The 15330-nt window shown below is 38.1% G+C and overlaps 1 protein-coding gene across 1 annotated transcript in view; it reads left to right on the top strand.

Annotated features, from left to right (window-relative positions):
- The first annotated feature begins 7837 nt into the window (after positions 1-7837).
- LOC126094814 (myogenesis-regulating glycosidase-like) overlaps positions 7838-15330 on the top strand; it is a 70780-nt gene continuing 63287 nt past the window's right edge. Inside the window, exon 1 of the mRNA XM_049909386.1 lies at positions 7838-7887. The gene's annotated coding sequence lies outside the window, so the exon portion shown is untranslated. The remainder of the gene's footprint in view (positions 7888-15330) is intronic.

The following is a 15330-nucleotide window of genomic DNA, read 5'->3' as shown; positions in this document are numbered from 1 at the left end:
CTTAAAAGTGGAGACGGGGGAGAATTTTAGCCGTTTAGTAACGTACTGTAGATAATCCTCGCACCAACTTCAGAGAGCCGTGTGTTATGCAGTTGTTGATGAGACTCTCGACATAGCACCGTCTGACGATAAAAATGGCTCTGAGCACTATGGGACTTAACTGCTGAGGTCATCAGTCCCCTAGAACTTAGAACTACATACACCTAACTAACCTAAGGACATCACACACATCTATGTCCGAGGCAGGATTCGAACCTGCGACCGTAGCGGTCGCGCGGTTCGAGACTATAGCGCCGTCTGACGATACAACTGGCCGAATGCAGCACCCGTAGACACCTCACATCAAGACGTGTCGGTGTGGTGCTGCTGCGACTTCTTCCGTTATTTACCACGAGAACATACGGCGATCTCGCTGTTGCTGGTAGTAACAGATAACGAATCTAATGGCGAACAAGCCCCTCGCCTAGTGAACGTCGCATGTTTTGAAATTTCTGCCAGCATCGGAAACGAAACTATTTCGCTGGTGATCTTTGTCTGTATTTCTTTCTCTTCAACATAGTTTATATCTACATAAAAAGTCCTCAAACAATATACAATGCGTTTCTCAACGTGGAATGTCCCTACTGATACCTACTGAACGTGGTAGTTAGATGTCACATTGTTAATGTATATAAAATGTTTCTCCATAATATTTAACTTTTTATGTTAGAAATTTAAATTTATTTCAAATAAGTGTGCAACACTGATAATGCAATATTTATACAAATGTTTTAAGAAGAGAGCGTTATATTCAAGCTGAATTTACTTAACCCGCAGTTAGGTCAGCGTCTAGGGTTCTTGTCCAGTTAATAATCTTAATACGGACAGAAGCTGTTCCAAGGTTGTCTTTCAGAAATGACTGCAGTATAAGCCATCGTTTTTTTTTTCATGTCCACCTCTTCCTATTCAGCAGACATACCACTAACGTTTTCCACACCAAATAAAGTCACAGTCTGCATAACAAAACTTTGTGCTAAGAATCTCTTTGTTCACACGATACACAACAAAGAGTCTCGTGATCTGTACTCGAGGATTGTCGAAAAAATTGGTGACGTTTTTGGCAACAGAATTAAGAGTATATCCGTGACATATTGTTGCAGACGCATCCAGGATAGTCGATGATTCAATGTAATACTGTTCACATTTTCGCTTTTAAATAACACAGAGCAAAGTAACTTAATTTGTTTACCATATGAAAACACTTGGAAAAAGTTATGGAAATTAAAGATATTTGTGAAAGTGACAAAATAAATTCGTCCTTCAAAAATATAGACGTTGAGCCACGTCATAAAATCATCATAATAAGAAAACTGGCGTTCTACGGATCGGAGCGTGGAATGTCAGACCCCTTAATCGGGTAGGTAGGTTAGAAAATTTAAAAAGGGAAATGGATAGGTTAAAGTTAAATATAGTGGGAATTAGTGAAGTTCGGTGGCAGGAGGAACAAGACTTTTGGTCAGGAGAATACAGGGTTATAAATACAAAATCGAATAGGGGTAATGCAGGAGTAGGTTTTATAATGAATAAAAAAAATAAGAGTACGGGTAACCTACTACAAACGGCATAATGAACGCATTATTGTGGCCAAGATAGACACGAAGCCCACACCTACTACAGTAGTACAAGTTTATATGCCAACTAGCTCTGCAGATGACGAAGAAATTGATGAAATGTATGATGAGATAAAAGAAATTATTCAGGTAGTGAAGGGAGACGAAAATTTAATAGTCATGGGTGACTGGAATTCGAGAGTAGGAAAAGGGAGAGAAGGAAACATAGTAGGTGAACATGGATTGGGGCTAAGAAATGAAAGAGGAAGCCGCCTGGTAGAATTTTTCGAAGAGCATAACTTAATCATAGCTAACACTTGGTTCAAGAATCATGAAAGAAGGTTGTATACATGGAAGAACCCTGGAGATACTAAAAGGTATCAGATAGATTACATAATGGTAAGACAGAGATTTAGGAACCAGGTTTTAAATTGTAAGACATTTCCAGGGGCAGATGTGGACACTGACCACAATCTATTGGTTATGAACTGTAGATTAAAACTGAAGAAACTGCAAAAAGGTGGGAATTCAAGAAGACGGGACCTGGATAAACTGAAAGAACCAGAGGTTGTACAGAGTTTAAGGGAGAGCATAAGGGAACAATTGACAGGAATAGGGGAAAGAAATACAGTAGAAGAAGAATGGGTAGCTTTGAGGGATGAAATAGTGAAGGCAGCAGAGGATCAAACAGGTAAAAAGACGAGGGCTAGTAGAAACCCTTGGGTAACAGAAGAAATATTGAATTTAATTGATGAATGGAGAAAATACAAAAATGCAGTAAATGAAGCAGGCAGAAAGGAATACAAACGTCTCAAAAATGAGATCGACAGGAAGTGCAAAATGTCTAAGCAGGGATGGCTAGAGGACAAATGTAAGGATTTAGAGACTTATCTCACTAGGGGTAAGATAGATACCGCCTACAGGGAAGTGAAAGAGACCTTTGGAGAGAAGAGAGCCACTTGTATGAATATCAAGAGCTCCGATGGAAACCCAGTTCTAAGCAAAGAAGGGAAAGCAGAAAGGTGGAAGGAGTATATAGAGGGTCTATACAAGGACGATGTAGGTGAGGACAATATTATGGAAATGGAAGAAGATGTAGATGAAGATGAAATGGGAGATACGATACTGCGTGAAGAGTTTGACAGAGCACTGAAACACCTGAGTCGAAACAAGGCCCCGGTAGAAGATAACATCCCATTAGAACGACTGACGGCCTTGGGAGAACCAGTCCTGACAAAACTCTACCATCTGGAGAGCAAGATGTATGAGACAGGCGAAATACCCTCACACTTCAAGAAGAATATAATAATTCCAATCCCAAAGAAAGCAGGTGTTGACAGATGTGAAAATTACCGAACTATCAGTTTAGTAAGTCACAGCTGCAAAATACTAACGCGAATTCTTTACAGACGAATGAAAAAACTGATAGAAGCCGACCTCGGCGAAGATCAGTTTGGACTCCATAGAAATGTTGGAACACGTGAGGCAATACTGACCCTACGACTTATCTTAGAAGAAAGATTAAGGAAAGGCAAACCTACGTTTCTAGCATTTGTAGACTTAGAGAAAGCTTTTGACAATGTTGATTGGAATACTCTCTTTCAAATTCTGAAGGTGTCAGGGGTAAAATACAGGGAGCGAAAGGCTATTTACAATTTGTACAGAAGCCAGGTGGCAGTTATAAGAGTCGAGGGGTATGAAAGGGAAGCAGTGGTTGGGAAGGGAGTGAGGCAGGGTTGTAGCCTATCCCCGATGTTATTCAATCTGTATATTGAGCAAGCAATAAAGGAAACAAAAGTAAAGTTCGGAGTAGGTATTAAAATCCATGGAGAAGAAATAAAAACTTTCAGGTTCGGCGATGACATTGTAATTCTGTCAGAGTCAGCAAAGGACTTGGAAGAGCAATTGAACGGAATGGACGGTGTCTTGAAAGGAGGGTATAAGATGAACATCAACAAAATGGAATGTAGTCGAATTAAGTCGGGTGATGCTGAGGGAATTAGATTAGGAAATGAGACACTTAAAGTAGTAAAGGAGTTTTGCTATTTGGGGAGCAAAATAACTGATGATGGTCGAAGTAGAGAGGATATAAATTGTAGACTGGCAATGGCAAGGAAAGCGTGTCTGAAGAAGAAAAATTTGTTAACATCGAGTATAGATTTAAATGTCAGGAAGTCGTTTCTGAAAGTATTTGTAGGGAGTGTAGCCATGTATGGAAGTGAAACGTGGACGATAAATAGTTTAGACAAAAAGAGAATAGAAGCTATCGACATGTGGTGCTACAGAAGAATGCTGCAGATTAGATGGGTAATTCACATAAGTAATGAGGAGGTATTGAATAGAATTGGGGAGAAGAGTAGCTTGTGGCACAACTTTACTAGAATAAGGGATCGGTTGGTAGGACATGTCCTGAGACATCGAGGGATCACCAATTTAGCATTGGAGGGCAGTGTGGAGGGTAAAAATCGTAGAGGGAGACCAAGAGTTGAATACACTAAGCAGATTCAGAAGGATGTAGGTTGCAGTAGGTACTGGGAGATGAAGAATCTTGCACAAGATAGAGTAGCATGGAGAGCTGCATCAAACCAGTCTCAGGACTGAAAACCACAACAACACATGGGTTGGTAAATTTCTCATAAGAGACATCATTTGTTTTTTATAAAATAAAAGTGAGAAGAAAGTCGTATTTGATATTTTGTTGTGACATTTATAGGAGGACTAATTTTCATAGCATAATCCTATGACTTGTAAAATTATACATACCTACTCGACTAACTTTATGCACGGCAGAACTTCGCCCGACTATTACAGCACTGAGTAAATATCCAAAAACATGAATCACACACCATATATCAGAAACAGGTATAACCATGGTTGAAAATAAAGCGGTATCATAAGTTTCCGTAATTTGAAAAAGTTATATAATACCTTGTTTTATTATAGATACACACTTGCGACGTTTTAGAACTTTTTTATTTTTAATTACCTGTTTTCTATCACTATGCTATACTGATGAAACCAGTGTAAAATCTTTTAACAATTTAGCGTTAACAAGTTTTTTTAAAGGTGCCTCTTTTCTGTGTCTACCCATGGATGAGAAACTTAGAAGACATGTTACTATCGATAAGCGACTAAACAAGTGGGTGAATGACCAGAAGCTTATAGCTTAAAATGTAGTTTTTCTTTTCTCGAAATTATTATGAAGATATTTACATTCTTCAATCTTGGTAAAGGAGAGTGATTTCGTTATGTACGGAAAATCAGTTACAATATATTTCTTGTTCATATAATGGTTTTTTTGTGTTCGAACAGAATCCTACAGAATGTCTCTAACAAGATGTATGTTAAAAACATATTAATCACTCAGAAAAAATAAAACCCCGATTTACGTTTTATTAAACAGAATAAGCCACATCTGGGAAAAAATACAGTGAAGGTAGTTACAGAATAAATTAATTCTAAATATGATTAAAATTCACCTCAATAGTGTTCATAGTGTTGAAATGGTCTGCCATTGTTGTTTTCACCACTGATACATAAAGTTCTCACACCAAAGCTAATGCAAATTACTTCCAAAGACGTAGATGCGATGTTTTTCGTTGGAATCGCACTAACCAGAAACTAACGGGTAAGTTTACGTCTGTCAAATGATTGCAGAACGTAGAATTTGACAATATAATTCCAGACGTACTTTGCATCTTCTCTATTGATAGCCTATTGACTGTGGCAATAGTTGATTTGATCTATGACAGAAATTTGAAAACTTTCGCCAAGAAAGTTATGAGTAGTGTTGCAGTGTATAATATGGATGTTAAAGAACCAGCGTATAGTGGGAAACGGGATGCCTAGACAAATGATTAACCAACCGAGGAGAAGATAATTAATGAAAATGTAAGGAGCAGTAAGCAGAAGTTATATGAGAAGAGTAGCACTAATTTAGAAAAAAATAAGCGTTTTGAAACAAATATACGAAATCCCGCTTCCTAAATGTTAAACCAATTCTTATAAAGATGTATCACTGTTAATAAAGCTAAACACTTTATTTCTTCTTGAACTTTGTGTTCAGACACAACTGGCAAATTATTTTTTAATGATACCAATAGAGAATTAAAAAGAAAATGTTAAATATGAAAAATGGCTCAACTGTGAATACTGTAGGAAAAGTCGTTGACACTTGACTGAAACTGTGGACAAGAAATGTGTTTGTTCTCCAGTGTTTGCTCATGTCTAACGAACAATTCTTTAGCTACTGATTATTTTTTATTAACTTTATTTGGTTATGTGTTTCTTGTATTTTTAGTGCATTAGAGTTTCAGTCCCAAACAATCGAGGCTCATTCACGAGAAGCATTACAGTTTTTTTCTAGCATTTGCAATGTCTTAATCTGTGACTGTCTCGTGTGTATACAAAACGTTGAGGAAGGAAATCGCATAGCTCTTAAAAATAAAACCATATCTTAAGGGACACTGCGGTTGTATATCAGATTTCAAATTACTGACACGTCATGTTCTGGTAATATGTCTTGAGGTTTACTTTCAGTTTGGAAGAGAATCTATCCGCATTCCCCGCATATTGCTTACAAGCATTCATTAAACTGTTTGTCAATGTGAGTTTCATACTCAGCATCAAAGTTAAAACACATCTGTCTTTTGTAGCCGGCCGCGGTGGCCGTGCGGTTCTGGCGCTGCAGTCCGGAACCGCGGGACTGCTACGGTCGCAGGTTCGAATCCTGCCTCGGGCATGGGTGTGTGTGATGTCCTTAGGTTAGTTAGGTTTAAGTAGTTCTAAGTTCTAGGGGACTTATGACCTAAGATGTTGAGTCCCATAGTGCTCAGAGCCATTTGAACCTTTTTTTTGTTGTAATTTGATGAGATTAAAACATTTTCTTGGAGGTAAGTTATAATTCTTCCTGTAAAAAATTTAAAATGAGTGAAATAGTTTCTGTCTATTTACATATATAATGTAATGTGGTAAAACTGTATTTCGTTAATATTTCCGTCGGTAATAATGTCACACTTCTTTTTTGTTACCCAGTGTGCCTCTCGTAAGAGTCGTCAGTCTCAATTTCTCTGGTATTTCAACAGATATTTGTAATTAAGTTTTCGCATTGTGTTGCTGGAGTCAGCCCAAGCAAATAAGCCTCATCACGTATTACATGCGACGCTCAGAGTGGATTCAAAGCATAGACTTGTTTCCCGTTACAAACAAAATGATTTTTATGTCGGAATTTTACGTGCCCATTCGAAAGAACGGTCCTGGGTTAGTCTAGCGTGATATTCCTTTTATGTGTATACATAAACAGAGATATTACTACACGAACAACAACTACTGCTCCAGTAGCGACAACACTGCCCTGGTCCGAATTGAACAACAGCTACCGCCAAGCATGCAGCATTACTGAGTCGCTGCTGGGTTGCTGTTAGTTGTTCGTGTTTTACTGGCCCTGTAAACACTTATCGATAAAACGATTATCGCACTAGACTAATATGGGACCAGTATGTCAGGATGGGCACGTAAAATTCCTATTTAAAAAATCATTTTGTTTGTAACGGGTAACATACCAGCGCCTTCCTTCGACAATTGGCGTCGCATGAAATAAGGGATGTGGATTATTTGTTTTGGCTGACTCCAGCTACACAATGCGAAAAGGAAATCGCTCTCTGCTGAAACTCCAGAGAAAATGAGTCTGGCGACTCTTACGAGAGGCACTCTTTTTAGCTTTGTTAGAGCCATTAACCCATTTATGAGCAGAAACATTATTACTTTCAATTTTTGTTAGCTTATCTTTTACATTGTAGTTGTATTTTGTTAGCGAACTTTATCTACGCTGTTTGCTCTAATACCATCCAAATTTTCTCTTTATCTTTCGAGTTGGTTAATTTTGCAAACCATGGGATCTGCTAAATTTCATTTGCACTCTTATCGGGCCGTAAGTAAACTGTCTGCGCCACAGTCTGTAATAATTATGTCGCTTAAAATGTCCGTTTCGTCATGTCTCACTGTATTTCGCCTTTCTTGTGACAATGTGTCTTATGACTTGATCACGTAATAGTAGTAGGCGACGTGACTAAAAATTATGTGGTATAAACTCGGCTTGTCCGTAGGACTGACTGAATTACGCAAGTCACACTTTTTTGGAGTAGTTCTGTAACTCGAAACAAATCTCGTCTAAGAGCCTGATAGCAGTCATGATAACGTCGATAAAAGATTACTGAAGTGAACGTGCTACTTATTAAAAGAGAGAACAATGAAAACTTATCGCATTATCCGTGCCACATTGATCACCATTAGAACAAAGGTAAGCTGCCATATTCAGTACGTAATAAAAAAACTGATGTGTTAGTTATAAGAAAACTATTGACTTCCTCATTTTTAGACTTTCACTGCAAATTTATTCCCGAAAGTTGATGCGTTGATGATATATGTCAGTCAAATGAAAGTTATATTTCTTTTAATTTATGACGCGAAAAACACGGGGCAGCTAAATACGGGTCCTAATAATTCTGAAGAATGGTGCAGCCCTATGACGAATTTCGTTTTCGGGCAAAGTTTAAATTGGTGTCAAGGTGTATTTTGTGAATGTTTTAGTCACACGTTACACATAAAAGCCCTGGATGTCTATGAGTTCTACTAATTTTTCTTTTCACTACAGCATCATTGTCTGATAACACTTTCTGAGCACTGCTAATTCTAAGATAGACTTTAAAGTTGCTGCAGCATCTGTGGGTAGACTTTCTTTTCATTACAGATAAAAGTTGCTCCCTCAAGTGGGTCGTTCCAGACATCGATGTAATAGTATCCGAGAACTTGAGAAGTGGTAGAAATTTACGTTCCGGAAAATTTTTATACTAGTCTACAATGTTTATTTTATTCCGAAATTTGCCAGGCACTGTCGGTCTGTAAGTTCTAACTGTAGGTGGCCATCCTGCACTGGTGTCTTGCAAATTCATGTTGATGTTTTTCTTCGATTTAAAAACAGCTCTCTCCACTTCAGCACTGCGCCGCTAAGTATAAAGCATTCTCTGAAATTCTCGAGGAGACTGAATAAACAATATTTTGAACTGGAACCCACGTCCGGAAACGTACCATTTCCGTGCTGCAGCCGTATGGAAACATTTTTGCTAGGTAGGTATGTAATAGGACAGTCATGATCAGGGGTGGGGGGTGGCGGGGGGGTACTTACTTCGAATCGGCTGATGTCGTTCGACATCTGTCCTACGTCCCTGACCTGGTTCGACCCTTATTCACGCGTCCGTGAGAGACAGAGCAACATGGCTGAGTATACGTTTGCAGAATACACCGACTTGATCCTTACGTATCGCGAAGTTCATGGTAATGGAAGAGCTGCTCGTCGCTTTTATCAAGATCGTTATCCTCAACGTCCGACTCCATCGCATACCATTTTCGCCACAATTACGTAACGGCTTCGGGAAAGGCGTAACTTCACCACTAGCAGGTGTGATTGTGGTGCTCCAACGGGACAGAATCCAGAAACCCCAGGCGTAATGGTCGCAGGTACAATGTGTGCACCACACTTCGTCGTGGATACATCGAACCTCACTCGTAGTGGATCAGAATGCTAATCATCCATTGAAAATGGAAAAACTTTAGCTTGGCTTGATGAATTACCCCAAAAAATAATCCCATATAACATTATGGAATGAAAGTAAGCATAGTATGCCAGCGTTTTCATTTTTATATCCCCTATGTCTGACAAAATTTGCATTGCAAACAGAGATTTGTTAAGACGCTTCAGCAGTTCTGAGGTGTGCTCCTCCCAGTTGAATTTATTATCAAGCTGTAATCCCAAGAATTTAACACTGTCCACTTCTTCTATCTTCTTGTCATCGTATGTTAGGCATATACTCTTGGAACACCCCTTACAAGTTCTGAACTGCATGTAGTGTGTTTTTTCAAAGTTTAGTGACAAAGAATTGGCTAGGAACCAGTGATTAATGTCCACAAATATTTTATTGGCTGATCTTTCTAAGACTACACTTGATTTGCTATTTATTGCAATGTTTGTATCATCGGCAAACAAAACAAACTTGGCATCTGGTAATGTTACTGATGAGAGATCATTGATATACACAAGAAAAAGTAAGGGCCCCAAAATGGAACCTTGTGGGACCCCACATGTAATTAGTTCCCAGTTGGATGATGCCTGATAGCTTGATACATGTCTCTTTCCTTTGTTTCCTGCCAGAGATATAAGATTTGAACCATTTTGCAGCATTTCCTGTTACACTATAATATTCTAGTTTACTTAAAAGGATTTTGTGATTTACACAGTCAAATGCCTTTGACAGATCACAAAATATACCAGTTGCCTGCAACACGGAGTAATGCCATCTGTGCAACATTCCATCGCTGTTTGGAAACGTGAACTTCATGAATGACTACATGTGGTCTCCAAGTAGCCGAAAGTGACCATTTACAGTCAACGATCGGTTCAGTTGGACCAGATCACCCAGTCCATTCCATGTCAACACAGTCCACACCATTATAAAGCCACCATTAGCTTACACAGTGTCTTGTTGACAACTTAGGTCCATGCCCTCATGAGGTCTGTGCCACACTCGAAACCTGCCATCGGATCTTACCAACTGAAATCGGCCATGGTTTTCCATCCTTCTAGGGATCAGTTGATATAGTCACAAGCCCAGGAGAGACACTGCAGGTGATGTCGTGCTGTTAGCAAAGGCACTCGTGTTGCCTACTGTCCTAACGAATTCGTTCGTCATACGTCCCAGATTAATTTCTGCGGTTAATTCACGCACTATTGCTTGTCTGTTAGCACTGACAACTCTACGCAGACGCCGCTGCTCTCGGTCGTTAGGCGAAAGCCGAAGGCCATTGCGTTGTCCGTGGTGATAGGTGACACCTGAAAAACAGTTGACACTGTGGATCTCGGAATATATAATGCCCTAACGATTCCACGTTCAAACTCTGTTAATTCCCGTCGAGCGGCCCTAATCAAGTCGGAAACCTTTTCACGTGAATCGCCTGAGTACAAAGGACAGATCCGCCAATGCACTGCACTTTTATACCGCCGTCTGTATATGTGCATATCGCTTTCCCATAACTCTGTCACCTCTCTTTATACTACATGGCTGTTGTTTATATCCTATTCTGTTAGTGGCGAAACATTATTTGAGTACGACGGTACGGTATTTATTACAGAAAATGAGTCCTGTTTACAGTACATTACTGCTTGTGATACTGTCGTACAATGAATACTATTATTTGCTACGTATGTGACTAACAGAATCTAGACATTGTAATGGTCGCCTGGTCGTAGATATTGCTAATTGCTATAATCGCACTATTTCACTCCCATTTACGGAGCTTGTTAGCACTTGATGTTAGGTTGGCGCCATTAAAATGCATTGTGTTGTGGTAATCGCTGCTACTTGCTGGATCGCTGCTGTCTCTCGATGCTGATGCTGGCTCTAAATCTGGTTGTCTAGGGTTAAAAACATGAGGTCCCGTGTTTTGTAGGTGCTTTTGATGATAAAGAACGAGCGAAACCAACAAATATGTAAACTTCAAATATTTATTACTGTGGTGGCCATCTTAATTCCACTGTCCACCAAAGACCATGACTCAACACAAAGTAGTACTTCCGTTACATGTTCTTTGCAGTGTTTATCCACCTCAAACAATAACACACAAACACACTTTACCAAAGTGACATTCCGACTGTCCCCTCGACCCTTCTTGCTGCTCGTATTTATAACATTGTCAAAGAACTACTAAAAAGAGATATAGTTTATAAGTCACATGTACATTTGTTATCGTAATTTGTGCAGAAAAGTTATTAATTTGCATTGAGTGACATAATTTAACATGTTATTAAAATGACAGACAGATTTGTTGACTTGACAGAATAATTCTTTGTTACAAAAAGGCCGTTTTTTAGAAGTTTGTCAATTGACTTCTCTAATTTGCATAAATAAGTAAATAACATGAATTATTAAGAATTACATTGGTTTTCGTCTAAAATAGGATTGATTTCGTGAATACTGAGTGAAAACGCTCCTAGTGAACAAATAGGTTTCACTGGGTGATTTTTATTTAAGGAGATCCAAAATACCTAAGTTGGCCACTATTTTTCGTACTTCATATTAATTATTTAAGATGAACTTGGTGTTTTTACATGATGACACTTGCTGTATCAGTGATCAAGTGATATAAACTTTTGTGTGGGTCAGTTACTCAGTATAATTTAATGGGTTGACTGTTTATGCAGACATGTTATGCAATCATTGTTAACATACACAATAACTTTTCTATAATCATAAATACTCGTTAAACTGGTTGAATTTGGAGGGTATCGCATACTTCGGTAAAGTAAAGCCTTTAATATGTTCCGTTACAATACCCCCCTCAGGTAATATTATTTACAGAACGTTAATGATATTAGTCGACTAGGACAAATGTGTCAAATGGTTAAAATTTGGAAAAGTACTACTTTAATAATTTTTTTGTTTTACTATGCATAATGTGTATGTATGCAATGACCGTTGCACTGTTTCAAAATGACTTTTTCCTGCAAATATTTTAGTTGTGTTGTTTCAAATGCACTTTGTGTTATGGCTCTCAGTATGACAGCATAATAAAAATATTTAGTAATATATGAAAGTAAAAAAAAATGTTTATCTTTGCTCCCAGTGAGCCACATGGAAAATGACCAAAAACAGACACAAATATATCACATGCGATTTTAAGATATATAAAAAATATATGTAAATAATTTCAAAGTCAGTTCTCATTGAGTCACAGATTAATCAAGATAATAGAAGGAACATAAATATATTACATAGATGGACAGGTCATATGTCCATAGGAAAATATTGCAACTGTCTGTTCTTTTTGAGCCACATAAAAGAAATGAAAACAAAGAACAGAATTATAAGTATGGACATGATATATAAATACAAACACTAGAGAAGTCACATGTATGAATATAATATGCATTTGCAAAAAAAGGAAGAGTTTTTTTAAATATTGTCTCCCATTGAGACACAGTCAAGATAGTACAAGAACATATGAATACCAAAATTGGACACTTAAATTGGTCACAACATAACACAAACATCAAACTTGGTGAACATCTGATTAGCTGTAGAAAATTGTACACAAATCTTATGCCTAAGAACACAATAGTAACAAAATGATGGGTCTTGCACAACAATTTTTTCATTGTCTTGTTTGGTGCAAGTATGTCCCATATTCAACAATACAAAAGGAAAGTAATAAATGTTTGTCAGCTTCTTGCCCATTGCAAGTAAAGAAGATGTCCCAAAATTTAATATTCAATAGTGACAATAAAAATATAAAAACATTCTCTTAGAGATCTGGAACTTGTCCACGGTCTGTAGGATGAGTGGTAGTTGCTATTTGACACACCCAGTAAAAATCTTTGCTGATAACATGCTTTATGGAAAATGGGTAAGTAACTGTATTCAAACAGGGAAATGTGCTTAATCATGTTTATATGGTTTCAATTCAGTGATGTTTCTTAATCCAAATAACCTTCTTGATCTGGGAAAGATAAGTCTATACGCATTAGGATGTGGGCTTTCTTTTATTTCAAATGGACAAATGTCAATGTTTACTTTTACATATGGACAACCTAGCTCAACATCTTTGTCTATTTCAGTATTTTCAAACAATAGATCATTTTCAATTTCTTTAGTTCCTAAGTCTAATGTCTCTTTCCTACCCTTAGACACATCCCTCTCTGTTTGCAAAGCATTGACATTTAAACATAAACCTTTGTTTTCATCTCTTCCTTGTAACACTGTGTTGTCACTTAACCAACTACTGTTTTCACCCCCTTTTTTATAAAGCCAATATGGATTCTTGTCCACCATGTAGGATACAAGGTTGCACTTACCTTTGCTAATTCTTTCCAAAAGGCATCTTTGTTTATACAGTTTCCATAGTTGTTCCACAAAACTTCTAAAAACTTTTCCCCTTTTTCTTGAAAACACACATTTACATTCCATCCCTTTATATTTTATTTAATATTATTATTATTACCATTCTCATAGATTAGTGTTTCATAGTTCCCAATAGGCAATAGCTTGTCTTCAGATATACATTCCCTAGTCTGCATTTCACTTACATGTTTGTCACATCACTTACCTTTCCCACATAATCACTTTTCAATTCTACAAATACTTTTATTTCTTCCTCCACACTCTCATCAACAACATCACTTGACTTAGGATCATTATTTAAATGTCCCTCTATTACTTCTTCCTCCTCCTCCACAACAACCCCATCTTCAGTTTCCCCCCTATGTATCTGAATCTCAGCAATTGAGTCTTTGGCTCCATTAAACACTTCGTCATCCCCCTTCTTATCAAATAAACCCCCCAAAATAGATTCTATTTGTGGTGTGTCTGACTTGTTATTAACACCAGTATCTTTTTCAGCCCAACTATGGAACTCTGCAATACCTTCCACTTCTGCACTTTCACTCACTACCTGTGCTTGGACACTGTTTTTATTAACTGTATCACTTTTACTCATAGTATCCCAAAACCTTTTATTAAATTCTAATTTATTCATTCTAACAACATCAGTATTTTCATGGTACTTACTCTTTACGTTGTATCTTCTCCTTCTCCAGTTTCGGTTATGTGTTGTCCTGTCATAAAATTGTCTAGCCCCAAAACTATGGACATCTAGTGGGACTGTCCACCGTTTCCCGGCTGGTTCCCTCGGTCTGTCCGTTTGTAGTTGTCGTTTTGTTCACTAGTTTCAGCAAACCCCCTTCTATCTTGTTCTCTTGTCCGCCGCTCGTGGTCTCGCGGTAGCGTTCTCGCTTCCCGAGCACGAGGTCCCGGGTTCGATTCCCGGCGGGGTCAGGGATTTTCACCTGCCTCGAGATGACTGGGTGTTTGTGTTGTCCTCATCATTTCATCATCATCCAGAAAAGTGGCGAAATTGGACTGAGCAAAGATTGGGTAATTGTACGGGCGCTGCTAATCACGCAGTTGAGCGCCCCACAAACCAAACATCATCATCATCATATCTTGTTCTCTTCCCCAATACCTATTTCTATCATTCCTGTTATCTCTCCTCCATCCTCCCTCCTGTGTATTGTTTCTGAAATCATTTTCATATCTCCTATCTCCCCTATTTGGAGCATTATTTCCAGAATTTTCAAAGTCTCTCCCCCCATAATAATTTCTATTTACATTCCTGTTCCACCCCCCATACTGGTTGTTGCCAGAGCCAAAACTTTGGTTATTTTCTCTTTCCAAGGCCCTATCTAATCTATCTACAAATTTCAGGAACTCTTCCATTGAATCGTCTGGTCCATGGACCAATTCCCACTGCAGTCTCTCTGGTAACCTTCTTTTTAAAACATCAATTTGTGTCATAATATCAAAAGAGTTATTCAAGTGAGCAAGTTTTTTCAATTGCTCTCTGCAAAATTTTTGCATTCCCCCTACGTTCCCTCTATACACTGGTCCATTTAGAAATTCTGACTTTAATCTGGCTTGTATGGATTGTGACCAAAATTTGCAAATAAATTTAGCTTCAAACTCTTCAAAAGTATTCCAAGAATCATTATTCTCATTTGCCCAGGATAGGGCCTCCCCTTCTAGAAACCGTTTTACTATCTTAATTTTTATGTTGTCTGACATTCCTACAACAAACATATCCTTACATTGGTGAATAAAGTCAATAGGGTGCAGATTTTCACCAGGAAAGCATTTCA

Source organism: Schistocerca cancellata, chromosome 8 (genome assembly GCF_023864275.1).
Source record: "Schistocerca cancellata isolate TAMUIC-IGC-003103 chromosome 8, iqSchCanc2.1, whole genome shotgun sequence".
Lineage (NCBI taxonomy): Eukaryota > Metazoa > Arthropoda > Insecta > Orthoptera > Acrididae > Schistocerca > Schistocerca cancellata.
This window is presented reverse-complemented; position numbering and strand designations above follow the sequence as displayed.